The 26892-nt window shown below is 44.3% G+C and overlaps 1 protein-coding gene across 4 annotated transcripts in view; it reads right to left on the bottom strand.

The window, feature by feature from the left end:
* Positions 1-26892, bottom strand: part of STK40 (serine/threonine kinase 40) — an 856346-nt gene that overhangs the window by 664364 nt on the left and 165090 nt on the right. The window contains exon 1 of one of the 4 annotated variants that reach the window (XM_069622691.1): positions 22147-22325. The exons of 2 other annotated variants lie outside the window; for them this stretch is intronic. The gene's annotated coding sequence lies outside the window, so the exon portion shown is untranslated. Of the gene's footprint in view, positions 1-22146; positions 22326-26892 lie in introns of those variants that run through there. One more of the 4 variants, XM_069622695.1, reaches the window with a different exon arrangement.

Raw genomic sequence — 26892 nt, 5'->3', positions numbered from 1 at the left:
AATCTACTATCGACTCAGACCCCTCTGACCCATTCTTCCCGATACTGCTGGGGTGTATTGTCCAGTGGTACTTTGAGCTTTGATACATTCTAAACTAGACTATTGCAATGCCATCCTTGCCGGGATTCCGGCAAGTCAAAACCATGGCTTGCAAGCTTCCCAAAACACAGGCTGTTGGACTCCTTTTCAGTCTGCCCAAATCAGGGTCTGTGTCCCCTTTGCATTGATCACTCCAATGGTTAGCAGTACAACAGAAGAGCATTTTCACTATTTTCTGACTTGTCTTTAAGTGTCTCTTGGCCGGGCTCCAACTTATCTTGTTTCAAGATCAGTCTTGATCGAAGAGTTTGTGCTGAGTGATAGTCAGCTCAAAACCGGTTAGTGGCACCCACATGATATGAAACAATATGGTATTTATAAAGCACCTATACACAAGTGTTTTAAGGCACGATTATTGTTCATCGCAGTGACGGGTGTTATTGTGTTTCAGGTCCCTGTGCCTGGAATTCACTACTTCCCGACCTTTGGAAACTTGATTCTCCTCTCCAAAAACATATGCGTCTAGATGCAGTGTTTGAATTTAACTCCTTGGAAAAATTAAGCATGTTACAAATAAATTGAATCTGCTCTGCAGAGTAGGGGAAACTATCAAAAACGTTTACTCCAGACTGCCAGTAAACCAACAAAATAGGGTATTCCACTCATAACCCGAAGTGGCGCCTGGACAAAAGAGATCAGTGGTTTCTGGGCATGAGGCATGTGTGATGCTATACCAACTCGGACGTTTAGGAACTTACCAAAAGTGTCACCATCCTCTGAAAACCTTCAGCTGCTGTATGGTTATCCACTGCACTGAGGATTTATGTTCGGTAGTTTATCGAAAGTTTGGGTATTTAGCATAGTTACAGTTTATAGTTGCCATTCCTTCAGAAGATTCTCTGAAGTTCCCAGGGAAGTCCCAGTTGATTACTGGAAGAGCAGGTCACAGAATTAAGAAGCAATAAGAATACTTGTTCCGAGAATTCACTTGCTCAGCAATTCTCCAGGCGGATCTGTACTCGCCAGGCTTAAGAGGAGGGTTAACTACAGGACTTGGGGCCCGAAGGTGGGATTGAGATCAGTGAAACAAAGCAGAAAGAGTAGACTGCTAAAACACAATCTCTTTCCTCACTAGCCCGAAGACGAGACCGGTATGCTGGGTTTAGTTTATCCATTCCTCCTTTCCCCATAAGGTCTGCATGCGACTGTTAGTGCCAGACACTTACAGACTGTGGGGCGTAGTGCTGCAACAGTGGTCTTAATGAGGAGCCCGACAGTTAACACAGGAGAGGCAGGTGGTGGTAGGTGTTGTTCTTGGAGACATTGTTAATCTGTGACATAAGCTCATCAAAAGGTGACACCAGACTCCACACCTTGCCAAGCAAGTCGAAGCAGGGGCAACCTGGGATGCACAGACAAGAACAATTTCAGGCCACGATAAAAAGTCAGTCGCAAATTCTGATAATGAGCCTTCACCCTGCTGAACACCTTCAATTTAGTGCAGCAAGACTCAAAAGTGTTACATTTTAATCTATACATTCCTTGCATCATCTAATCGATGCTTCTTTACAATTAAGGGGATTGAGGTAGTGCTAGAAAATGATAGCCTAGAATTAAAGGTGGGAAGTATATTAGGATTCCACGTTAAAATGCATGCAGGGAAACACTATCCGGTAGGCAAGGATTGGCGAGCCAGACTACAATTTCGGACCTCCAGTGAAGGTTGCTTCTGCCAGTGCACAATGAGCATTTTCTAAAGGTCTTTGAGTTCAAATAGGGCTAATCCGGCTAGGAAGCAACGATGCGCTGTGCAGGATGCAAGGTTTCAAGTTTAAATAAATATTTTTGGAATGGAGTTCATACAGTACTGTAAGCCTGTATAAAAACAGCCTTTCCACAAATAGCCAAATGTGGCAAGGTATAGCATAAAACAGTTAAGCCCTCCTTTTGATACACATTAAGTATCTTGACAAGACCCCATGAATCTAGTGTTTGAAACAACGCCTAATAACACAGACACCCCTTGCTTTTGTGCAAGACTTTGATTCCCTATAGGAGTTGCTTTACATCTGCACTGGGAGGATCTTCAGCAGCATAACAGATGAGGCTAGAGGATCTCTGAACATTCAAATTGGGGGTGGGGGTGTTGTGTAGGAGAGTCGCACAACATGGAGGAGATAAACAGCATGAGAGAAGGCATAACAAAAAAAATAAAAACAGGAATTGTGGGTCAGAGAATCGATTATCAAGAGCAGGGGGTCACTATAATGGAAGTGGACTAAGGAGAAAACACTTCAGTTGGCTACAATGGGAAAAGGCCATCAATCGCAGCCAAGGCATTTGCAGCACATATTTACAAAGTGTGAACAACAGGTGTATGTGGAAAGAAAAGGGAAACTGATGAAAACAATGAAGGAAGAACACGAAGGCCGGGTGAACGAATAAGTGCTGCTGCGTGCACAGGTAGCGTTCGAAGCCACTCCCATTGGCAGTGCTGCAGCGGGCCCACAGCCCCCTCTCGACTGCAGTGTAGTGAGACTCTGGCTCTAAGGGAGATCTCAAGAGAACGGGGTTAGCGGGAAGTAGTGGCTGCGAGTAATGAACATTTCCCACCCTCCAATCTGCATTTGCTCTGTAATCAGGGAAATCTGTAGAGAGACGTGTGGGAGACCTCAGAGACCTACATAAAGATGAACCTTGCAGCTATGGAAATCTGCACAGGTGGCAAGTAGTCTATAGCAGTTTCGATAACAGATCCAATGCGGAAGGCCTCCATTTTCTCTCACCTATGGCTCAATGATGCATGGTAATGTTTTGGTCTTGAGGATAAGACTGGGCACCACCCCTTTCAACTGGTTGCGAGCCATTGGACATCGGGTCGTGCTTGCAGTCTCAGGGAAGCAAGCGGGCGGCAGAAATCTGACGTTTGATTGTTCTTCCAGGAACCATGCAGTGAGCACAGCATATCACTGCAGTGCAGGACTGGCCACATGAGAGAAAGGTCAGTGCATGTGTGCTCTGCAAATCACGCAAAGCAGGACGGCCCCCAGTAGCGGCTGGCCATAACCACATTTTACAGTAGGATGGGTAATGCTTTTCGCCAGCCTCTCATTTAGGACACAAGACAAGAGGATAAATGGAAAAACAACTGCCTTGGGTCCCAGCAGGAGGTAAATCAGATTATAGGGTTGAAAATACAGGTCAAATAGTCTCACTTAATGCTAGGTTCCGTAGCATACAATACAAACTTCTCAACAGGCTTTACTACACTCCGCACAGGGTAGCGAAATTCACGCTCACTTCGACACATACATGCCCAAAATGTAAATCGAGCGAGGCAGATCATGTTCATATGTTTTGGTCCTGTGCTGCGTTGAACACGTTTTGGGTTGAGGTGACAAAGGCACTCTCGGAGGTGATTGGCTCCCTGGTGGAGCTCGACCCACTCGCCTTGCTGTTTGGAATTTGGACTGGGGAACATGAAAGAAAAATGTCAAAATTCTTAAATGTAAGTGCTATTGTTGCTAAAAGATGTATATTACAATGTTGGAAGCGTCGCACCCCCCCCCCTTTAACATGTGGCTGAAAGCCCTCACCTGGGTACAAACGTGCGAGGAGGAGGAGTACATCGGATCCCTGCCCATGCCCTCCCGCCCCAAGAATGTGTGGTTGGAATTTTGCAGTTATCTGAACAGCAAAGACGAGATTGAGTTCGCCTCCATCCCCCCACTAGCCCAGTCTAACTCATCATGATGATTGACTCATTTGTGCTCTTTCCACAATGCCAACCCTCCTAATACGAGCTGGTAATAATTGTTGTGATGCAATGCATATACGTGCTGTTATGTTGTTTGCTTGTCGATACGTAATCTGTGCTGTACCGGTCTCAACCTTCTGCCAATAAACAAAAGTTCAAAAAAAAGAAGAAAAAAAAAAAAAGAAGATACAGGTCAAATTAAGGGATAGAACCAACCAATGGACGAAATCTTCAGAAGAGAGGGAGGAAGGCATACCTTAACATTCTCAAAAGTCTCCTTGTGGGACGCGCTCCACCAGTGAGGCTCCAAAAAGCTAACATTTTCTAGGACTTGATTTGGAGTAGTAATTAATCCTTGTAGAATATTTAAGGGGAAGAGGATTAACATGCCTCCTGCGTTTTTCAATGCATTCTTTGGACTTTTAAAAAGCAATCGAGGTCTAGCTTTTGTGGTACAAATGAAAGAACACCACACTCTTCACAGGTGGGCGAGGATTTGGCCACGGGATGGGGAGTATAACCCCATACTTTAAGTCACTGCCTATCCATCAGCCCACATCACACTTAAACCTATGCCGAAGGTCTCCAAATCCAAGCCACAAAAACATACCACACCAGGGTTTCAGAAAAAACAGACTACGTAAACAATTCCCTTTTAGATTCGCTGTATTTTGTGTGGACTTTGAGACCCTTGCTCTACTGTATCCCATACAGAAGTGAAATGAAGTATCTGTACAGAGCTAACCACTACCCCAGGTTGTAGGCGCAAGACCATCTGCACCATGGACCACCTTGCCACAACCCAGGCTGCAGGGAGAATGCAGCCATTTCAGGTACTACCACACCACAACCCAGGTTGTGGGTGCAAGACCATCGACATCATGGACCACCTTGCCACAACCCAAGCACCGGGGAGAATGCAGTACTTCCAGGTACTACCACACCACATCCCAGGCTGTAGGTGCAAGACCATCTGCACCATGGACCACCATGCCACATCCCAGGATGTAGGTATGAATAAGAGCACCTGTGCAAGGTACTATCAAGCCACATTCCAGGCAGAAACCAGGGGGTGCATCAACATCAAAAAGGACTAGTTTCTTGCCAACAGTGCCCAAAACTCGTAATTCTCATGCATTTCAAAACGAGGCAAAAGAATGGGCATTGTTGAAAACTGCTTTATTAGTGTAATTAGCCCCTTTCGTTCAGTTTCACAGGTTTAATGTAAAAGATGATCGCCAAAGGCTTGCCATCATAAGATGCGTGTTTACTCTGCATGGGTTAACAGAAAGAAAAAAATATTGGTCTATTGAGAAAGCACAAAAACAATCACCCGGTGGTTTACGTAATACTTCTGGTTAGAGTGACTCCCAGGGGTCCTTTCAGAAACTGAAAATGCTTAGGATTTCCATCCAGTGACACAAAAAAAAAAAAAAGTATGAAACCAGTAGTCCTCAAATTGCGAGATTACATTGGTGAGTGAATGCCGGATTTGGGAGTTGCGAATCCAAGTAGGGAAGCGAATGCTGCATTCCAGCGTTGTATGGGGTTCGACAGTGTGCAAATTCCAGAATGAAGCTGCATAACAAGGCACGCAGCACTAAACATCGCTGCAGGTAACGGTGTTGGGCCAGGTGTCACGTCCACGAAGGTGTGCACAAACTTGAGACCACAACTCTCAGCCAGGCATCTCCTCATAGCGAGGAACAGCTCAGTGTGACATGGCAGCTTTAATAAAGGATGGGCATATCCGATTAGTGATCAGTCATCTCCCAACACAAATCTTCAGATGAGGCAGGGCTCGGGGCCTTTGATCAGGCAGGGCCACAGCCACCACACAGCCTCAGGTGGGGCAGGGCTCAGGGACTTATCAGGGCTGCAGCCACCTCAGCGCCTTAGACGAGGCAGGGCCACATATGAGGCTGGGCCAAAGCCTCCACAAAGCCTTGGGTGGCGCAGAGCTACAGCCGCTGATGGTGCAGAACCACAGTCACCACACAGCTTCAGATGGCGCAGGGCCACCGCCACCACACAGCCTCAGTGAAGTATCTGATGGGACATTGTTACTTTCAGGGTGAATTCTGTCGCGCGCATTACAAAAAATAAAGAAAAATCATTATACTCGGCATTAATAGGTGGACTGTCTCTTTACAGCTCGTTTCTGGTTGTCCTCTCAAACCAGCCACCATTTTTGCTTACTCTCTCTGGCACTACACATATATAGTTACCCGGAGTGCTCACAAGGATCAGGGAACGACGGGAAAGGGGAGGGAATTATGCCCAGCTGCTGCCCTACAAACACACAGAGGTCGAAGTGGGCGGGAGCTCCCATGCTTTTATTTTTAAGTTTCACAGTTCTTATACTTTTATTTTAAAAAGAAACCGTTCTGGAATGGTTTCGTTGTAAAATAAAAGTGTAGGAAGAAGTTGGAGCATAGTCGGTGTGTTTGTTTGGGTTTTTGCATTGTGTGTGGGAGGGGGGTGCAGGAATGGGGGTTGTGGGGAGCGGGGTAGGAACATAGTTCCACTACTTCTTTTCGTACACTTCAACCACTGCGAAACACACGAGTAGCCATTGACCTTCAGTGAGAAACCGTCTGCAGTGCAAAGGCCGGTGCCCTGTCCGGTTACTACGCGCCTTGAAACACTTGTGTATAGGCGCGTTACAAATGCCTTATCATATCATACTAGACAATTTAAAGCAGTGCTACCTCACACCACGTTTATTCAGTTCCTATTCGTGATTATGTTCCTATGGCCATCTTCAGCGATTGTAGGTCAACGGTGGAGGGGCTAGAGTTGCATTTTTCTCACCAGTTTTGTGATCCAGTGCCTTTAATATGCCCTGTTTTTTTTTGCTGCCTTTGGCCCATTTCTTTAGCCATCTCCACTTGCCCAAATATGGTAGGTACGTTGCTTCTTTATAGGGACAGTAATACTCATACACCCTACTTTTGGTGTTTTGTTTGGTTGCCTTTGCACGCGGTTTGCATTTTTATGTACTGCTGATTAATCAGGGGCCAAAGTCTGGTTTGTTTCAGTAAAACCTTTTGCAAAAACTAGAGCAAGAGCTTGAGAGGCAGGCCATTTTGATTGTGAGCTAGGGTTCCTGGGATATGAAAAGGCATCTCCCAATTTCTTAGTTATGTAGGGAAGGATGACGGCAGTCTCTGTACCCAGCAATTAGCGCCTACATTCCACCCTGGCCACCTCAACATATCCTGCAGCTTTCCAGTGCCTCCTTGGACAGTATCCCACGAGGCAGCTTTCCACACACATCTTCCAGAACCCCAAAGTCTCGCTTCCAGTGCACCAGTCTTCCGATCGTGGAAACAGTAGAGGTCATGGTTCAACAAGGCAACATTTTCGGTAGACACGGCAAGTGAAACTGAATATAGATAAGCCAAAGACTCTCATGCTTGTTGTAGCTATCCACAGGGGTGTTGCTAGGTCTGGAAAAGACCCAGGGCTACTCTGATGTCAGAACTGTTGAGACTGGGGGCTAGCTAGCCTTTTGGCTGTAGCTCCTGAGATTCTATCCGGGGCTACAACCAAAAGATCAGGGGCTATAGCCCCTTAACCCCCCCCCCCTTAGCAACGCCTCTGGCTATCCAAACTGGTATATATGTCCTGTAATGTACAGACATGTTTTACTTAGGGTGTGGAGTGTAAATAATTAAAATTGCAGAGCCCAACTTTCATTTATTCCCTAAAAGGGTTTCTTAATGAATCACTTTAAGTCACGTTCCACATTTAAGTGTGGATGGACATTATGTTCCCATAACGCGCTAAGTTTTTATGCAAATCGCCAGGATTGGGTTCTATGGAGATATACTGCATTGCAATCTAGCCTAGGGCCAGGCCCCTCGGCCCCCTCTCCCGCTTCAAGGCTGAGAGCGTTTCCCCCAGTAAATGCGTTCCATTTGCAGCACTGCCTTCACTCCTGTCTGTATTCACCATGTAAGAGAAACTGGGGCTATGCTCATTTCCATGGTGGTCATTTTTGAAATGATCCACCTGCCTGTCCAGATTTAACATTTCTTTGCACGTATTTAACATCTCGCGAGTTAGCAGACGGTTTAACTAGTCGGAAAAGGTGCAGCGGCCCCCATTAGGAGCCTCATTTCACTCCGTCTTGAACTTGAGACGCGGGACGGGACGTAATCGGTCAGGGATGCCAGTTATGCTATTGTGATGGTATTTAGGGGCATTTTGTATTATATTAGCAGGCAGGTAGAATTGAATATTTATTGTTAAATGGTATTTTTCCTTACAAAGTGTATCGGGAGACTGCACATCCCAAGCCAAGATGGGGGTCAGAGAGGTTCACATGCTTCCGTGGGGACTCTGGAGGGTGCGCTCAACCGTTCAAACTGCCTTTCAACTGATGTTCTCAACAAGGTAGACTACAACTTGCGGTTTCTTGTTTAGCCTACCTCCCTGGCATCACAAAAATTTGTAGCGCCAACTGAAATCCACAGGGTAGGTTATATTTTTGCCCACTGCAGCATTCTTTCACTGTTTTGTTTGGTCACAGAGTTGTGGGGCAGACGGGTAGTCTGGGAGGTTAGACTCCAAACCCTCCCAACCCCAATTGCCAACATCTACTCCTACCATACTGCTTCCCCCAAAATGTATTTTCGGGCCAAACATTACAAAAAAATAAAAAAAAAAGAGACCAGAGAAAAAATTCTTGGCAAAATGACTTGATCCCATCCACTGGGGTTTCCAGTCGGAGCACTTCACTGCAAGCCCCGTATCTGTTCAGAACCAGCGATGCGGGCAGACACTACTCCCTCCCTTATCTACAGAGTTTACGGTTTCACCCAGTAAGCACACAGAGGTCAGTAGCAAAGGGCTGTGCGAATCATGTCCTTTATCTGTGGAAGAAAAAACAAATTTGGTCTTTAACAGCACTTCATTTTAGGAAACACCAGCTCCATTAAGAGAGTCCTATTTTCAAGTGACACTACCACCAGTGCTAGAGCACCATATCTTTATGAATGGTTTCTCATTGCCCTGCAGTTACTTCAGTCACTGAGCTCAAGCTCAGTGGTGATATGTTTTTCCCTGCAAGGAAGCAAAACACAAAATAGGTTGTCCATTCCTAGGTCAGGATACATTCTTTGACAAAGACACCAGTATCCTGTGTGCAAGAATTACAGCACTGAAAACAGGGGGTGAGGGGCGATCAGCGAGTAAAACAGTAGAAACACAATTTACCTGAAGGGCGACCCATGAGGATCTTCTCCGACCAAGCCTCACCCACTCCATCCCCCCCCATCAATTGCGGAGTCCCCACAGCGCTCGCACTTCCCCCACCCTCTACAATCTCTTCACACTACCCCTCTTTAAAGGATAGTTCCGGGACTTTTTTTTTTTTATTGTCCCTACGAGTCGGCCATGTGTTTGTAAGCATAAATCGGTAGATCGTAGAAAACTTTCCTATGGACCTTACCCGACTTTTCGTCCATTATCGCACTCGAAATCAGCCTCCATTTTGTGATAATCCTATCATTTCGCCCCATCGACCTGGCTCACCTGCCTTTGCGGCACTAAATCATATCCCCCGCCCCTGAGCCTGACATCAGCAGACGCGTACTGCCCATTTCCCAACGCCAAAGCACGTTTCGGGTCAACATTCGCTGCTCAGATAATGAAGTGTCGCCATGGAAATGGCAGGACGCCTCTTTCCTCAATAAGTATAAACAGACCGTTTCACAACACACGGCAGCAGATTTTCGATTCCATTCCTCTCTCTGTGTTACTTTGAGTATTCTGTGACTCGTTTCTGTGCTCTGGTCAGCTACCTTCGCCGCTTCTAGGCCTTGTGAACACCTGTACCATCTCTGTAAATTATTTTACTTTCTTTACCACACAATGGCTACAATAATGCCGTATATGTACGAGCCCGAGTACACCGAGGAGGAACTACTGGAAAGGCAAGCACGCGAAAACGATGGGGATTCGGACGGCAGTTGGGAGGACCAGTCAACGGATGAAGAGCCTGGACCATGTCGCATGGACGGCGTCTCCACCTGGTGCACGTGTAATCAGTGCGAGCTAATGCCAACTGAGGAGGAGAACTGCTGCTGCCGTGAAAATTCCGGGTGCTTGGCCTACATTTTGGAAGGCGAGCAAAGTCTGCAGGAAGGCGAGCAAAGTCCGCAATGCATCACCGAGCTGCCAGAGTTCAGGGAAGCCTGCCTCTCACGGACCGTGTTGAGGATGATGATGGTGCTTATGCACGAACTTCGCGGCACTGTTCGTCTGCGTAATCCGAGTAACGAGTAAGTATACTCTGGTTGTGATGTCAGTGATGCCACTACTATTTCATGGTCGTCTCCCACATATAAAATTACATCTACATATCATTCGAACGCATGTAAATTGGTTCCATATTGTGCATTTTCTAGATATAATTTTTTTCAAAGCAAAATGACATATTTTACCTGAATCGACATTGATAAGAAAGTTTTGTCATTTTAATACAGTTTGCATCTTTCTTTTTCACAGGTGGTACAGGCTGGTGGCCTATCGTTGCTTCACGGGAGGCTCGGACACTGCGTTAGGAGAGTAATACCTGCCTGTGCGGTACTTGCCATTAGACAACATTTCCCCAGCGACAGTGGACAATACCGCGGGTTTTCCCTGGATGTGCTGCAACCGGAACTTTACAATGTGTAATGTTTATTATTTATGTTCAATTGAAATTAAGATCTAAAATAAAGCCCAACATATATTTTAACAATGGTTGTTTTGATTTTTTAAATGAATCTAGTGTGTCTCCATTGAGTAGTCTTCCTGTGCCTTGTCTCGTCACACCACATGTCTCCGGCCAGCATCCTCCCTCACGCTGGTCGCCCACCTTCAATCCACATAACCATTGAACCCATATGCAGCAGTCATACATATATTATTTTGCGGGTTGGCATCAAGCCTCCCGGCCTTGCCTCCTCCCCCGAAAATACTTACCACACCACTTTGTTCAAGCGTTGGCAATAAAAGGCCGTTGGATTTTATTGATACAAAACATGGTTATAGGTAAATAATCAATATGGTTGATCATAATAAATCATCCTTTTGGGCTCCGGGTACAGAGATGACCCCTCTGGCCCGTGCCGCCTTGCCACCACAGGCCAGCCTGCTGCTGACTAACTGCCTAGGCATCCATGGTCTCCAGGGTGAACTGCACCCATATATTCTCCTGGGAGGGTGAGGTATTTATAAACTCACCCCCCTGCCTTCCATGTACTAGATCCTGCAGCCTGCCTCTTACATGCAGTTAGATGGCCTCTCCTTGGTGAGGCCCTGCGGCAAACGGGTCTTTTCTCCACCCCCCCGCCCTATCAAAGGCAGTTCGCACCGGGGTACTTGCGCTGGCAAGTGGAGCTGTCAGGGAGCGATAAAGGCCAAGAGGTGCCAAAGACCATGTACACTTCAAAGTGGTCTATAGAGCATGGGTTGTTGTTCCCATGTCTACCTCCAGACCCCGTGTCTCCTGCCAAGCATCCCCCCTCACGCTGGACGCCCCCCCTGCAATCCACATAATGCCACGACATATACACGTCATTCATTCACAAACACACCCCTGTTTCGAATTCTTTAAAACCCACTTCATATTTCTAATGAGAACTTCTTTGCGCTTTGCTAGTCAACCCGTGAAGGTGCTGCTTATCTGCTCTTCGTCTCTGAACTTCCGTGACCACTTCTGACCACTTCGAGCAAACTCGTCAGTGTGCAACCTGTGAACTGCTCCCTGTTCTACGACAAGAAACTACTCTGATCCCTGCATCTAACTGTTTGTTCGTCAAGGTAAGGCCATGTACCAGAATCATTTTGCGTCCAATTTTTTAATTTATATCTATTTGCTAGTAGTCATCAAATTGCATCCATGTTTTCTTTTCGTTCACGACAGTACATGCAAGGAACTAGTCACATGTTCTGAGTTTAGTCAAATTATTTTTCTATTTTTTTTTTAAAGTTATTCAAATACTTATCCGCATGTGAATAACGTGTATAGTTCCAAGAAACAAAACGTTCCTTGCATTGAACCTTTTATGTGTCATTTAATTTTTTAACACATTGGTATTCATAGAGAATTGTTGATCTTTACTTTTCAGAACTTTCCACAATGCCTGCCTGTTCCATTGGCGGTTGCCCTTCGAGGACCCATAATAAATCTGAAGGTACTATAATGCATGTTTTCCCTAAGACAATAGATCAGATAAGAGAATGGGTCCGATATTGCGGATATCCACCGTCTGAGCTTGAAAGTAGAGTCCTAGAAGTCTTTGCGGACAAGAGGGGTGATCGATACCGCATCTGCAGCAGGCACTTTAGCTCAGACATGTACTCCACATCATTGCTAATAAAGAAGAAAACACCGCGAGCGAAGCGAAAATTGCTCTCAACCGCTATTCCCACTCTATTCGTCCACATCCCTCCACTGGTGAGTCAAGTTTACGGATTTAGCTCTTGGCCTTGCGGTAGTGTGTAGCATTAGCTAACAATAATTTCCACATTTATGTATCCACTCAATATGAAGGCGGAAGATTCTCCATCCGTGTCGTTATTGCAGTCATCAGCCACTTCAAGCGCCTATCGGGTAATCTTACTTAGCTATTCTGACACTGACTTGTTTTAGGCATGTAAATCAATAGTTTTAATTTATCGTGTAATTATTTTACCTAATGGTACACCATAGTACTCGTCCTCTAGTCTTTGTTTTCAGTTATAATTATTGTTATCCAAAATAATGCAAGTACTGTCTTTCAGGGAGATGCTGAGGAGTCCAACGCATTGACGACAACCGTTGATGTCACTCAGATGCTCGAGGTACATTTCCAGACAGTTCCATCGATGGAGATCATCAGATCTTGCATTCTTGTAGCGTGATTGTTACACACAATGTTTCTTTCGTTTTTAGCCATTGATATGTCCTTCTGTCGTCGCCCTCCTATGGGTCTTCTTTTTTCAATATTGTGTTCATTACTAATGAAAGTCCTATGTTTCAGGGAGTCAATGGAGCATTAGTCCAAGAAGAAGGGGGAGCATGCAGTTACGGGTCGGCGCAACAGCTTGCAGATGTGTGCACCGCAGTTACAGCGTCCCTTGATGTTCTTATGCATTTCGAGGTATGGATACTGACAGTTCGATCAAGCGAGATCATATGACGTGATTACATCCGCTATACTTCCTTCTTTATTAACGCAAGTACTATGTTTCAGGGAGATGACGGAGCTTCTTCTACAAGAACATCACCCCTAGTAGTTGATGCAGATCTCTGGGTGGTGACACTTCCAACGATCGAGCAAATCGAATCATATTTAGATATCCATTATTTATTTTAGACAACTGATCATTTGTGCAGGTCTATTTAGATGAGCCGTTGACGCCTGCACAAAGTTTATGTTCTTTTTAACAAAATAGAAAACCATACTAATGCAATTACTGTGTTTCAGGGAGTTGCTGAAGCGTCATCTTCAATAATATCATCAATGGAAGTCTATGCGGAGCCCGAGGTATGGATCTTGACGGTTCCATCTAACTAGATCAACAATGCGTGAATAATTGTCGTTTGAATGTTCTACACAATGCGTTCATTCGTGTTTTGCTATTGAGATGTACGTGGGTATTGGTCCCCAAGTACATTTTGTGTTTTCAATATTATTATACATACTAATGAAAGTTCTATGTTTCAGGGAGTCGATGGAGCGTCAGTGCGTGATGGATGTGCTTATCATGAAAATATAGTCGTTGCAGCGCAAGAGGAAGTGGAGACATGCACACACGAGTCGGAGCAACAGCGTCCAGATGTTGAAGTTCGAGGCAAGAAAGTTTCAAAGAAAAGAAAGAAAAGAAGGTTAGTGTCCTGGTCACTATATTATGTTGTTTTTCACTGTTAATAGTTCAATACTGTAAGTTGTGTTTAAACTGACCATCCCTTTTCCAATCTGTCCTCTAGTTGCGAGTGGGTGTACGAACTAGATCTACACAGACAGTGAAGCGAACGAGAGATGTTCCTTGTTAAACCTTTTGGCAGGGACTGGAGATGCATCGTGCCAATGGGAAGAATATGAAGTGATTGGCAACGGAGCTATACCACCACCAGCCATTGATAGTGAATGTCCTCCTGGTAGTTCGGATGCAGTCGGAGATCAATTCACAGAATCCACACCCGCAAAAACTAAGAGCGCGAGAAAGTTGAAGAAATTGTTTTATTCTCCCATCGCCGGAGAAGGAACAGATGTTGCAATGGAAGAGAATGAAATGGACGACAATGAAACACCATCAATATCACTGAACATAGCGGAAGACGATATCAGAGATTGTACCTTTCATGTGAGTGACATGTCCTCAACGTTACAGGCCGAACCAGCTGGGATGCAGAGTGACAGTATAAGGAAAGAGGCCAAATTCATTGTATTCGATAGTTGTTTGATGGATATTATTATGATGATGAAATGTGGGCATTGGGTTGGTGGGGAAGTATGTGGGGAGCCATTGATTAATGTGACTCGTGCAATTCGAGGCACTAACCTTAAAATACATGCCACCTGTACACAATATCATCCGTTCTCATGGTCTGCACAACCCATGCTGGGGCAACTGCCAGCAGGCAATCTACTTTGTGCAGCGGCCGCACTTTTTAGTGGTTCAAGTTTTAAAAAGTTACAGCATTTCTTTCAGTTTGTGGGAATCCATTTCATTGCGAAAACTCAGTTCTACAAATACCAAACCGATTATCTATTTCCAGCCATTAGCGAAGCTTGGAGAATGGAAAAAATGTCTATTGAAAGTACATTCGCGGGCAAACGGTTCAGGCTAGCCGGTGATGGACAGTGCGACAGCCCAGGAAGTACTGCACCTACCACTTTCAGGACATGGAAAGTAAGAAAATTGTGAGTTCGGTGGTCGTGCAGGTGTCACAAAGTACATCCTCAGTGGCCATGGAGAAAGTTGGCTTTGTAGCATCATTGCAAGAACTACAATCGCGGGGAATGGTGATCGACCTGATAGCCACGGACAGACACGTTTCAATTGCCAAGACAATGAGAGAAGAGTACAAAAATATAGACGTATGGCATCTTGCAAAAACAATCAATAAAAAAATGTCGGCTGCAGGTAAAAAAAAAAAAGATATGCAAGGTATTTCACAGTGGTCCAAGTCAATCAGCAACCATCTTTGGTGGAGCTCAAAAACATGTGAAGGGTCGTTGGAAATTCTACTGGAAAAATGGCGGTCAGTAATGCTACACTGTAGCAACGTTCAACGCTGGTCCACAAACCAACATTTCCACAATTGTGAACATGGCCATTTGTCCACAGAGGAGGCACGGAAGAAGAAGTGGTTGATTCCTTCATCACCCACACAAAGCCATTGAAAAGATTGTATTTGATAAAACTATAACAAGAGATTTGAGGGGACTCACGGAATTCTGCCACACAGGAGATTTGGAGGTGTTCCACAATATGTGCCTAAAGTACAGGCCAAAACGATTGCATTTTGGCATGGAGGGCATGATAAATCAGACTCTTCTAGCGGTCTTGGCACATAACCATAATGTTGGCCGTCAACAAAGTAGGACGACCGGAACTTTAGGGACGCTTCGCTACAATAAGGCCTTCACTAAAAGAAGTAAACAATGGGTGATCAAACCAGTGTTTGAGGATATGCAATATGAGTTTATTGAGAGACTTATCGTTGATGTCATAGATAGGCACATACATGGAGTTGTGAACGAACCTATGCAGGGGACAACTGCATTGCCACCCAACATTGCCTCTGTTCCATGTCCACCTAAAGCAGAGCTCATTGAGAAATACACATCACGTTTTAAATGATTGTAATTTGATTGTCTGTTCTCTCGAGTCTCCTCATGTCGCAGGCCCATTGAATATGTGTATCTATGTAATGTGTAAATAAAAGTGATTGCTCAGTGTACATGCAATGTGTCTATCCAACCTTGTTCATTTGCGCATTAAATTAAACCAAACAGTAATATAAATCATTTTTCAAAAAATATAGAATGTCTCCGTATTCATGGTTCTCTGGGGCTGCAAAGCACGCAGACAAGATGGCCTTACACTGAATGTAGCTAACTAGGAATGTGTGCTCGCTCGTTCAAAGTGAAGGTCAGCTGCTTTGATTTTTTGCTCGGGTGCCGGAATGGCCCACGACTCAGTATAAGGTTCTATTGTTATTTGACCTTGACAGGCCGGGACCATCCCGAAAGACTTTTTTGGGGGTGTGGTGCAATAACGTAAGAAACGATAATGAATAAAATGTCAGAAACGATAGCCACGTTCATTAGAAGAAATAACGTCGGCATAGAAGGAGTGGTATTTCGGGGCTGCCCTACGCACAGACACAATGGAAAATGCAAATATAATGTAAGTAACTCTTTAGATGAGTTTATACCGCAATTTAATTACTATACAGTGGCTTTAAAGACGGGTTAAGTTGTACTTGTTCGTTCTATGTGGCATATTGTTTTGTACCGCGCACTATCTTTTACGGAAGCACCTCAAAACCTGCACTGCCTCCCTGTCAACCCCTGCACTGGGGGACTGTCTCAGTATCCTACAGCCCCCCCTTCCCAGCACTTGTTCTGCACTTACCTTGCACTTGCCACCAGCTGGCCCTATGTATTTATTATTTTATGCTACTTACCTTGTACTCCACTTCCCCCTTCCCCTTGCACTTTTACCTTCCCCCTACCCCTGCACTTGCGCAATCTGAATGACACCTGGCCTAGTAGGATCGTTGTCTGTCTTCTCCTTGTTCCCCCCCCTCCCTGCCTCGCCACGCCTTCAAACACTTGTGTATAGGCGCGTTGCAAATGCCATATTATATCATATCAGTGACGAAGTGGTCCACTGGCGCTCAGGCGGCTCTGAAAAAGGCGGAGGAGAGGGGGTGGGGTTACTGGAAATGACGTATAATACCCAGTAGCGCTGTCCTAGCTATGAAATGAATAATTTTAATAAAGATCTGATGGTGAGACTAATTTCATTTTATGTTTTTAAAACAGGTACATCCTGCATTATTGTCTGTGTCACGAGTACCAGACACCGGCGGACGGGTTTTTCAACCGCCAGTTGCTTCTCCGCGTGAACAACGTTACCACCCTGACCATTTTATGGGACGATCGTCAAGTACAAGTATGCCCTTACGCGGTACTAACGGCTAGATGCAACATACATACCGTTGTGGTGGCCTAGTGCCTCGTTGTTGGAACAGCCATGCGATTATCAGTGCGACCGAAGAGCTTATTTTTATCGTAAACCAACACCCTGTGTACTGCACACGAACATCGCTTCCCTCAAGACGAACTATTTTGGATCGAGAGCAAAGAAAAATGCAAATCGCTGAATATTCTCTAAACATTTGATGTCCAATAAATGTACTTTACCAAATTTACAATCTTGCGGTTTGATTTAAAAGGACAGTTTCATATTCTGAATTGTGGAGCGCTGTGTTGTGAGCTGATCTGTGTTGGTTTCCGGGTTCTGTGTGGAGTCGCGTAGAAGACACCTGGGCGCATTTGCCTACGCAGCACAGTCACGTCACGGATAGAGGCGGGGAATATGAATGTTTTGATAAAGTCTGTTTCAGGGGCGGGGGATATGATTTAGTGCCGCAAAGGCAGGTGAGCCAGGTCGATGGGGCGAAATGATAGGATTATCACAAAATGGAGGCTGATTTCGAGTGCGATAATGGACGAAAAGTCGGGTAAGGTCCATAGGAAAGTTTTCTACGATCTACCGATTTATGCTTACAAACACATGGCCGACCCGTAGGGAAAATAAAAAAAAAGTCCCGGAACTATCCTTTAAAGATCTAGACAAGAACGGCATTGCATTCACAAACTATGCCGATGACAGGCAAATTCTCCTCACCTTCTCCTATGAACAAGACCTAAACACCCTAACAGAGACCTATGCACTAATCCAGGCCTGGATGGCGGCCAACAGTCTAGGTCTCAATGGGGACAAAACAGAAATTCTACCGGTTGGTCCCAAGAAAATTAGGAACAAATTAGACAGCCAATATAGCTCATTCAGCATCGAGGATTCCGGCATCATGGCCTCTACTGCAGTCAAAACTCTGGGGGTTTACCTTGACTCCACTTTATCAATGAAGCGTCAAGTCAGTGCCATCTCATCATCAGCGGCTCAAACCACCAAAATCATTAATGCAGCAAAACCTTACCTTTCTGCAAATAACACCATTGGTGCCAAACTGGACTATTGCAATGTCCAGCTCCTAGGCACCTTGTTCAAAAATCTCAAACTGCAAATCATGCAACAGAACACTCTCAGAGCGCCACTTAGCATTCCCAGGAGGGAGCATATCTCGCAGGCTAGACAAGACGCTCAGCACATACTGTTCAAGCATACTGTTCAAGACCCTCACCATCACCCATAGATACCTCTTGCAGTCAGCACCTCCATATCTGTCGGAACGAATCTACCTGAAAACAGACCTAAACGTGCCCATTACTCACACCAGCTCTCAATCCCAGCCTTCAAGAGATCAAAGCCGGTGGTGCCAGCTTCTCTGTGCTAGCACCTAAAAACTGGAATGCACTACCTCTCAAGCTCAGGAACGAAACCTCCTTCATTGCGTTTAGAAAAGCCTTGAAAACAAAGCTTTTCAACTAGACAGTTCTTAAGTTAGTTCCCCTGTTACCATGGAACATACCTGCTGTATCATCACTGAAATGTACCATGTAAATGTTTCATGTCTATGAAATCTTTACTCAAGTGAAAACTTAACAGCGCCACAATGCCTCAGGGCCGCTGTGCACTTTATAAATTCAAATAAAATAAATAAGGATGGTAGGTAGTGCAAGGATGCTGGGGGCTCAAACCAATACCCATGGTGCCTCCCCCAGCCCTAGCAGACAAGAGTTGGCGATACCAAGCGATCCGACTCCAATGAAGAGTATGAGAATTCAAATTTTAAGAAATAATTAATTATTCTCGTAAAGCAGTTGTAAATACGTGGATTAGGCTTTTCCAGTGACAAGAATAGTCTTCCACTGCAGTCCAGACACATAGGTGAATAAACATTCATAGAGGACATTTAGGCGTGAGAGCGGTTGTGCGTGTGTGGTTGTTGGCCAAGATGCCCCAGAAAATATGCAAGCTCAAATACTACCCGTTTGCAGCTAACTGGCTCCGCCGCCTATCAGTTTTATGCTTAATCCCCTCTCCTAGTGAGACACCCAGCACCATTTGCTGGACTTATGGACCTTTTTCTTGTTCTCCTGAATGGGGGGGGTGGGGGGGGGGTTTCCCCCCCCGCCTTCATTTTTTGCTGCTCCAATCATGGGAACTCTGGTTTTATTTTACAGAGTCTTGCTTTCATCCATACCTTCTGTAGGCATCTGTTACACTTTTGCAGCACACAGCACCATATGTGCAGTGTTGCTGGGAGCCCTTTGGGTTCTCCTTTTTATATTTTATTTTCCTTAAAAACTAGTGTTTGTTCTTAAGGCTAGGGGAATACTTTTTATCCTTCCTAGCTTACCCTTTTGAGAGATCAGCACACATCACCTTATATAGCGTGCTGAAGGGAGATCTGGTATCCCCCCCCTGCTCCTGCAACATTTTGGTTACAGTAACAACCCTATAGTTCCGGCTAGTAGCAGTGGACGTGTTCTACCGACTTTGTGGAATTTCACAGCTGCAGTTATATACAAAAAGGGTCACCCATGTTCCAACACGGTGGCATCTTACTTTTTTTGCCATTTGTGTGATTGTTCTTTCTTGGCCCTGCATCCTGGGAGGGGGAGGTCTTGATGTGAGTTTTCAGCTGGAACCCTTTGTGTAGGCAGTTTGTCAGCGAGGAGAGGAAGCATGGGAGGATCCAAAACTCTGCTATCCTTTGTCTGCGGATGCGCCTGAATGCAACCAGTTGCCACTGGGGGGCACTGCCTATCCTGATTGGACAGCCACCCGCCCCCTTTCGGTAAACTGCAGGGCAAGTTTGCAGAGTAATGAATGGGAAATCCTGATAAAAGGTGAGATTCCTGAGGCAGAAGGCAAGTCAACCACTGGAACAGAAGATCCAAAGCAAAAGACGACCAGAGATGCCGGCAGACCATTCCAGTAACCGCAAAGACACCACTGCTGCTCTGACCCCGTTTTCAAATTGACAAAGGAGCTCCAAAGAAGATGACCTCCCCTTTGGCTGGTGGGACAGCCTAGCCATAAAACGACCTGCAGAATGAGCCATTTCCCAACATGCTGTGACTTTCCAGGGCTGCAAACCGCCAATACCATGGGACCTCTGACCCAACTGCAGTGCATCGTCTTCCCATAAACGAATGGTGAGCTTTAGTTGGACCGCCAAAGACAAGATTACCCCATGCCCCCCACACCTCAAAGATCCCTTACCAGAGTGCATGACTGCAGAATCAAGGTGGATTGACCGGCGGTGATCTTTCACTGTTGGAGCTTGTAAAAAGGCGCCAAAACCACAGACCGACGTGGTAGTCTGAAGAATTCCTTGCAGAGGGTCCTTTCTCGCGACTGCTGCTGTGACATCCCTTCCAGAGCCCCTCTTTCATCACCACAACCAAGGAACAGGAGACTGGGTTCACTGCTGCTACACAGGAAAGAATCCAGCTGCCTCTTCAATAATCCCGAGGTACGGTGGGCCTCAAGGTAGTACTTCACCCAAGCCAATTCGTCACTGGAGCGCTATATCCAGAGGTTGGGTGTGCACCCATAGCCTTTACCTAGGCCTTACAGCTTGTGCACCTATAGGGAGTTCTTTCCAGGGTCCCTGTTAACTGTCATTCCACTAGAGCATCCTACTTGAAAGTAATTAAATTATCTTTGCCTTTTCTACTGCTGCATATGACTTTGCAGTCCCACTCAACTGACTTTGAAGAATGCTCAACTGGTTTGGGAATGGATTGTCAAAGTATTAGACTCATTGAAAAGTATTACAAGTAGTATATTGTGGTTGCTAGTGCTGAATAACCCCTTTTCCTTACAACAGAACATTGAGTGACTTCAATTCACTTCTTAATCATTGAACCGTGTTCATGACTGGTGCAAGCCACTACAACTGAAGTATTCACCTGAAAAAGTGTTGCTTATGTTTTCCATATGTGTTGGCTAGTCAGAATAGTATTTACTTTCCTTTGCCTTGTGTATGTATAAAATAAATGTATATATGTGCATTGTACTCATCTACAGGTCACATTCTTCACATAAGGTAGGCCTGGCTACTATACCATTCTACCAAACATTTGGGTAGTATAGTAAGAGTTGGGGCCTATAGACCAAGGGATAGTTTTATAGAGTAACCTTCTGGTAGACTTCAGGAAAACTCCCCTAACAACCTTGAGTTACAGAACAGGGCTTGCATTGGTAGCATACATAACAGTGACAGATTGGACATTAATTCAAGAGCTCCAAAGGCCACCAAGCCCCATAACAAGCGACTTTCAGATTTAATGACGTTTTGCCATAACCAACCTTCCCTCCTTTGAAGTTAGCGACGCAAATTATGCTCAGGTCACTACTCGCCATTGCCGAGTGGGGCACCAAATGTAAAGTGATCTTCACTATCCAGATAATAATCGTACACATCTAACTTCATCCATGTATACCAGCGGGCCCAGACAACAGGGATTGGAATTACACTCCTGGATGGTAGGAGAATCAAGACTGTTGTATATAGTGGAGACGTTTGTTTTAAACACTGTCCATCCAAGTATGGGAAATAAACCAGTTTGCATTTCAATATTCACCTTTCAGAAAGTGACCAATGTCTGGTGGTACATTGACACTGCAGACTTAAGTTACGCATTTGTATTCCCTGTTGCACATGCCTGGCCACAGCTCACAAAGTCCCTTTGCTGTAGCCAAGATGTCTGCTCACTGGGGGAGGCATGCAAGAAAAGTGTGTGATCCATGCATATACTCTCCTATAGGCACAATCATTCAGCAAACACTTGCCCCAGGCAGAACTAAGGGTACCTAAACTGTTGCCTCTCGTGTGATACAGCCAGAGAACCCCAGTGTGCTAGATCATAACCAGGGGCTCCAACAATCTGCTAGTCTAGTGTTTCTCTCTTCTAACCGAATGCTATTCAGGCAGGACCAACTGGAGAATCGTGTCCCATTTGTTGAAAATGCTGCCCACCAGTAGGATCACCAGCCTCTTCAGTCTTGCTGTATATGTATGCTTCTTTGTCAAGGTTGCTAAATGTCACGGGAGGCATGACTATGCCAGCAAAACAAACACTGTCCTCGCACAAAATCTCCACGCGGAGTACTGGCACACCAAATACAAACACTCCGTACAACAATGCCCGACTCACCATCCTCAATGGGCCGTTTACATCAAAACGTGTCAGCCTTTGGCACAGGCAGAAGGATCCTGTGTGTAGTAATAGGGAGCAGCCACTGGTCCATCCTCACATCACCCACATCGGGATCTAAATGAGACTCCGGAGCTCTCGCAGTCATCAGCCAGGGTTTCATGCATCATCACATTCATGACATCACAAACCCCTCTCTTTCACATGCAAGCACTGAAGCATGATGCAACAAAAGTGGAAAACACAAGCAAGAGAATCATTTTATGCAAATCCTACATTCCATGATTTTCATCATACCTACATGCCAGCATCTAACCTCCACCACAAAGGGAGTCTAAATTTCCACCTAGGGCTGCAGCAGGTTTGGAAGCAGAAAATACTGTGCCCGGTGCAAGGTACTGGAGGGTATTCCTGCCCTTATTGCAGGAGAGCCCACTAACCGTGAGCACTAGATCGGCTTATTATTGCACAGCAATTAAACCAGCACATATTTACAGTTGCAATCTAGTGTCTTTTGTACTCGTATAGAAAAACTAAGAACGCACTCACTCATCTAAAATGCTGTTTTCATGTAGAGAGTTGTTGTATTGTAAGTAGTATTAGAATAAGGAATAGAACATGACAGCAGTAGATAGAATGTAGAATGTTAGAATGTGGGATGTCAGTTATGAAAAGATGATTAAAGGATTTAGTTTACATTACGCGGTCTCTGATTGGCAGTATCAAGCTGGATAAAACAGTTGGCGACGAGGATGGACAGGAAAAGAAAAAAATTGCGGCGGCCGCAGCGTGGAAAAAGCAAAGTGAAGGTACTGTGTTCAAGTGAAATGAAAATTTTGAGATATGATGAGACGCGTTACACATAAGGAATAACAGGACTGTCTTTAATATAATCGGATGCTAGCATTGAAAGCAGAGAGAAAGCCCGATACGAATATATTGAATCTCAAAACTAATTGAAACGTGTACATACCAGAGTGCCTGTGTGCGCAAGAAAGGAACGCGTGACAGAAGCTCGTAGATAAGGTGCGGGCGCTCGTAAACGTACAAAGTGATCGAGGAAAGCACGTTAGGACGTAAAAGGCGTGCCAAGGAAGTGCTTCACAAGCGATATTCAGAGTAAAGCACCTTACACAACGTGAATTACGCGCCGCCATCTTGAGGACAACTAAACATTATGCATACCTATGAATAGAAAATATACCAAATAGTGAAACGCTACACGGGACGGTCATGAGGATGCCAAAGGATTTTTATTTTGTAGCGAAAACATAAAGACACAGTGTATGCAGAGGTAAATCGAACAATTGAGTGACAGTATACAGCAAGATACAAACAGTAATACAGTATAAACACACACGCTGACTATAATTATTGATGCAGTGTTGCACAGCAATAAAATAAAAATACAATAGTGAAGCTTGCACAACTAATGTTCGCACAAACAAGGAATAGACGTGGGAATAATTCACGCTAATTTAAAGTGGCAATGAAGGTGATAAAATAGCAAATAAAATGTGGCATGGAGCATTGATAAAATAAGATTTGGAAATAACATTTCAAGGTGAAAAAAATAATTGATAAAAACAGCAGATACAATTTATAAGTGTTAAGATGTCTTCTGAAAATGGAAATCCAAGTGGAGATGCGAGTGCAGCAGCCACACGTGCGAAATTATATCAACTGATCCAACGAATTTCCTAAGGAAACCTGACCCTTTTGATCTAGAACCTCAAGAAAACCAAGGACAGAGGTGGCAAGAATGGATTGAGGACATTGAAGAATTTTTGAGAGCGGTAGGAAATCAAAATGCCGCAAATAAGTTGGATATCTTTGCAAATCTAGTAGGGAGGGAAATGAAAGAAATGCCATTAAGACAACACCTCCAGAAGACAAATCAACATGTCAACTATTAACAGCAATAAATGCGAAGATTATTGTACCTCCCAACAAAGATTATGAGCGGTACATCATCAATCAGTGTACTCAAAGCCCAAGTGAGACCATTGCACAATTTGCATTGCGTTTGCAAAGGAAAGCCATGTATTGTGATTTTTCAAAATTCAATGATGACGAGGCAATCAGACTGAATAATTGAAGGTTTCTTGTCTTCACAATTCAGAAAGCACTTATTAAAAAAGTCACTTCCTTTGAAAGAGGTGCTTGAGCTAGCGCGAGTATATGAACGAATAGACACTCAAGCAGCTAACAGAGAATCACAAAGGAATAGACACTGTTGCTGTTTTGAGCCAGAGACAAAATATGCAATGGCAAAAGAAAAATCCAAGTGAACCTCAATGGGGTAACAATCGCAAAGGCTATGGAGAAAGGCAATGTTATAGGTGTGGGTTCGAGTTCCCGCACAAAAGTCAATGTCCTGCTCTAGGCCACACAGGTCTATGCTGTGGTCAAGTAAACAATTTTCAGAGCATGTACAGAGAAAGAATGCCTTGGATGTCTACACAAAGATCAAATGGACAAGCTTCGAAGGTATGAAAATCAACGACAATTTAATGTAAGGACAAACATGGAAGGAGGGGAAGAAACCACATTAAGACCCAGGTCAATTAAACATACGATCCAGTCAACCTAGTTTTCGGCCAGGATTTGTGAGAACCATGGATGCTTTGGAAATTGATGAGACAAGCAGGATCAGAACAAACATTGGTATCGCAGACAAATAAAAAGAATCAGAATTACATGAATGAAATATGCAATGATCCTTATGAAAACCCTCCAGTTGAAAATAGAAGGAACGTGGATGTTGATGTAAATGAGGAATATGTAGACTATGACATGTATGGTAAGGAATATGTACAGCTAATAGATGAAGTATCAGATAAAAGTAGAGCAATAAAAGGTAACTATAAGCATGGGAGGCCAAAACATACCTTTCCTGGTAGACACTGGGGCTACAGTGAATGTGATGAGTAACAAAATATATGAAGGAATATCGCATTTATATTCGCTGCAAATGTCAAGAGCAAACATATTTCAGTGGGGTGCTACACAGCCATGGACTGTAAAAGGAAAATTCATGTGCGATTTGATACACAAGGACATTCATATTCCTGCTGAAACTTTTTAATTGAAAGTCCTGTAGAAGGAAGATGCCTCATCAGCTGCAAAACTGCAACAGGTCTAGGAATTATTAACGTGAATTATAGCAAAAACTAAATGATAAAAGGCACTCCGCCTAAGAGACAAGAGATACAAATTGTAGTAAAGAGTGAAATGAATATGGAAGTGATCAAAAGGAAGTTTCCTAAATTGTTTGAAGAAGTAGATAAACTAAAGGGAGACGCAGTGCACCTTCATATTGATTTACAAGTCAAACCAACGTCACAACACCCAAGAAAAATAGGGTTTCATCTCCAAGAAAAGGCATCTAAGGAATTAAGACAGTTGATTGATAACGATATATTTGAAAGGGTGGAGAGTGGTCCAACGCTGTGGGTGTCGCCGTTAGTAGTGGTTCCTAAGGCTGATGGGCGCATCCGCTTATGTGTGGACATGAGGATTCCCAATGTTGCAATACAGAGAGAACGACACCCAGGTACTAGCATTGAGGACATGATTATAAGATTAAATCGAGCAACGAGGTTTACAAAACTGGACTTAAATCAGGGGTACCATCAATTGGAAATTGATCCTGAGTCCAAATACATCACTACATTTGCAACTCATGAGGGTTTGTACAGATACACAAGATTCAACTTTGGAATATCTTCAGCAGCAGAAATATTTCAGAAAGCGATTAGGAAAGTGATTGCTCCTGTGAAAAACACATTTAATTACAGTGATATACTGATATATGGCACTACGGAAAAGGAACATGATAAAGCACTGGAATGAGTATGCGTGGCGTTACAAGATAGTGGTCTAACACTAAATGAGTCCAAATGTGAAATAAACAAGAGTCTGCGGTTTTTGGGACATCTTTTCTCTGGGAAAGGGATAAGAGCAGATCCGAGCAAAGTAAGTACCATTCTTGATCCGGAACCACCAAGAAATATAGCTGAAGTGAGGTAATTCCTGGGAATGACATGATATTGTCCCCGTTATGTGCCTAATTTTGCAATGTTAACGGATCCTTTGCGACAGCTATTAAAGAAGGAAACAATATTTGTGTGGGATGAAAAATGCAAGAATAGCTTTGAGCTAATAAAGAAAGAGCTTGTTGAAGGCCGACAGCTATCTTATTACAATCCAGTATGGGAAACGGAAGTAATAGTAGATGCAAGTCCTACAGAGCAATATTAGCACAAGTTGAACCAAAGCACCCTGAAAGGCATATCATAATGTATGCTAGTCGAGCTTTGAACAGCTTTGAACAGAAATACTCACAAGCAGAAAAAGAAAGTTTGGCTGCCCTTTGGGCTTGTGAGAAATTTCATCACTTCATAATAGGAAAACCTTTAGTGCTTGTCACGGATCACCAGGCTTTGTTATCTCTATTTGGAAATCCACGGGTGAAAATGCCTCCACGTATTGAAAGGTGGGGAATACGATTACAAGAATATGAATATCGAATTGTACACAAGCCTGGTAAAGAGGCAAACCCTGCTGATTATTTGTCCCGACATCCGACAGCAAAAGGTGAAGATAAGATGCAAGTTGAAGCAGAGAATTATGTATCATATCTATCTGCAAATGCTTTGCCACCAACATCAAGAGCAGTATTCATTGAACAGAGCAAAAACAATTCAAGTAGCGATAAAACTAACAATAAATGGTCAATGGAAA

This window comes from Ambystoma mexicanum, chromosome 11, assembly GCF_040938575.1.
Source record: "Ambystoma mexicanum isolate Mex_15411 chromosome 11, UKY_AmexF1_1, whole genome shotgun sequence".
Lineage (NCBI taxonomy): Eukaryota > Metazoa > Chordata > Amphibia > Caudata > Ambystomatidae > Ambystoma > Ambystoma mexicanum.
This window is presented reverse-complemented; position numbering and strand designations above follow the sequence as displayed.